This window comes from Schistocerca cancellata, chromosome 9 (genome assembly GCF_023864275.1).
Source record: "Schistocerca cancellata isolate TAMUIC-IGC-003103 chromosome 9, iqSchCanc2.1, whole genome shotgun sequence".
In the NCBI taxonomy this organism is placed as follows: domain Eukaryota; kingdom Metazoa; phylum Arthropoda; class Insecta; order Orthoptera; family Acrididae; genus Schistocerca; species Schistocerca cancellata.
The window spans coordinates 65,592,137-65,594,609 of record NC_064634.1 but is presented as its reverse complement, the minus strand read 5'-3'; the positions used below and the strand labels follow the sequence as shown (position 1 = coordinate 65,594,609).

At 50.5% G+C, this 2,473-nt stretch overlaps 1 non-coding gene across 1 annotated transcript; it reads left to right on the top strand.

Moving 5' to 3' along the window:
- Positions 1-1,698: 1,698 nt before the first annotated feature.
- Positions 1,699-1,772, top strand: Trnat-ugu (transfer RNA threonine (anticodon UGU)). Its single transcript has one exon. It is a non-coding gene; the product is annotated as a tRNA-Thr (tRNA).
- Positions 1,773-2,473: the final 701 nt, after the last annotated feature.

The window sequence follows — 2,473 nt, the reverse complement described above, 5'->3', positions numbered from 1 at the left end:
ATCTCCCCCATTTCGCGATAGAACAAAACGAGTCGCCCTTTTGTGAACTTTTTCGATGTCGTCCGTCAGTCCCACCTGATGCGGGTCCCACACCGGACAGCAGTACCCCAAAATAGGGCGGACAGGCGTAGTGTAAGCAGTCTCTTTAGTAGACCCTTTCTGTTACTGCTGCGTTCCACAGGCCCGCATCAATGACTGACTCGCGCTGGGTTCCTTTCCTCTCTCTCAGCTCGTGCCCCCGTGTGCTGGTGGCTGAAGGACTTTGGTGGCAGCGCACTCCGCAGCTATTTCGGAGAGAAGCCGGCCGGAATAATTCACGGCGTTAAAGTCGGACGACGGTCTCTGAGCTGGCTGCCACTCGGCTGCCAACCCGCCAGGAACTTCCCGCTTAGCCCTCCCCAAAATCTAGGAATGCTCCATTTGCTCCGCAACGAACGTGACAGCAAGTTCTTTGGAGATAATAATTCACTTGGAATCAAAGGTTATTACTTGTCAACGTTTGGTTTCCTCCATGAATGTCGAAGGTAGGCAGACACGCAGGTATGCTGGCAGCAGGTTTTTCTGCAGATTCGCAAGGTAGCTCGACATCGCTCCTTGGAGTCAAGAGACGGCCATCCCCGAACTGGCGACGTCCACAAGTATCCTCTTACAAGCTGTCGCGTCCGCATCTTCCCTGACACCGCCAGTACATAAAGAGCCTCCACACATTCAATATTTCTTAACAATAGAACAACGTCAGTCCTTCAGTACACTGAATCCACCACCATATCATCAGGAGTTGCCTAGTATTTTCGTTTGGCAAAGCAACTTACAAAGTGAAGATGTCGAAGAACGATTAAGGGTCTCTCGCTATTTTACTATGTTGAAAAACTGTAACAAAAAATAGGATGATAATTGAATGGGCCGGCGGGTGTGGCCGAGCGGTTCTAGACGCTTCAGTCTGGAACCGCGCGACCTCTACGGTCGCAGGTTCGAATCCTGCCTGGTTCACTTTGTTCACCTTGTTCACTAAAATCCAATGTCTCCTGCTGCTTAAGAAGAATTATTAATTATGTGACGGACCATAACAGAGAAAGAAAACATGATAATTGGTGAGGAAATTGCTGGAAAAACAGTTAGGAATAATTACAATGAAATGAACAGCCTTAGCTGCTTACAGGCGTTGACATACGTCAATGGGGACAGATGAAAATGTGTGCCCCGACCGGGCCTCGAACCCGGGAGATCCTGCTTACATGGCAGACACTCTATCCATCTACTTTTTTCGTTCGTTGTATCTGCTCGGGGCGGACGTCTTGAGACATCCGTTTAAGTTCGTTGTTGATAGATTACCCCAGTTTTTTTTTATTACAGAGGGCAGCTAACCCTCTGACCAAACACGCTGAGCTACTGTGCCTGTGGTCTAGTGGTTCTAGGCGCGCAGTCCGGAACCGTGGGACTGCTACGGTCGCAGGTTCGAATCCTGCCTCGGGCATGGATGTCTGTGATGTCCTTAGGTTAGTTAGGTTTAAGTAGTTCTAAGTTCTAGGGGACTGATGACCACAGAAGTCCCATAGTGCTCAGAGCCATTTGAACCATCGGAGCTACCGTGCCGGCGTCCATCTGAGCCACCGAGGACACAGAGTATAGCGCGACTGCAGGGATTTATCTCTGGCACGCCTCCCGAGAGAAAGCCCTGCAGTCGCGCTGTTCTCTGTGTCCTCGGTGGCTCAGATGGATAGAGCGTCTGCCATGTAAGCAGGAGATCCCGGGTTCGAGTCCCGGTCGGGGCACACATTTTCATCTGTCCCCGTTGACGTATGTCAACGCCTGTAAGCAGCTATGGGTGTTCATTTCATTGTAATTTCATTCTAACGAGCTGCATGGTCACCGATGGTATCTGTTCTTTCCGACACGTCCGAAAGAACAGATACCATCGGACGTGTGCGAAAGAACAGATACCATCTTAGTTAGGAATAACTGAAATTTCTGGCGACGTGAAGCTCGTTTGAGTGATGCTTAGTGCTGTAATATCAGCAAACGTTACGAATGTGTAGGCTAGTTATTCGTCCACTTTGGGCTGGTACTGAAGAGAGAGGGATTTGCTTTCTTGGCGGCTGCGTCGGAGAGACGAGGATGTCGCGCGACCACATCAGGAGAGCGCAGGCGCAGAGAAAGGAGCGTGTGGCCGGAAATGGGAAAAATCCCAGTGCTGGGCATTTTGAGGCTCTTACTCGCATGGCCTCTCTACAGGAGATGCTCGAACAAATGGCAGAGTCTCAGACTATATTAAAGATGGCTAAGTTATAGCGCTTTCAGATTCGTCTGCAGCTCGCGGTCTTGCGTTCGCGTTCTCGCTTCCCGAACACGGGGTCCTGGGCTCGATTCCCGGCGGGTCAGGGATTTTTACCTGCCTCGAGATGACTGGCTGTTTGTGTTGATAAACGCGCTGACAAACGAGCAGTTGAGCGCCCCACAATCCGAAACATCATTT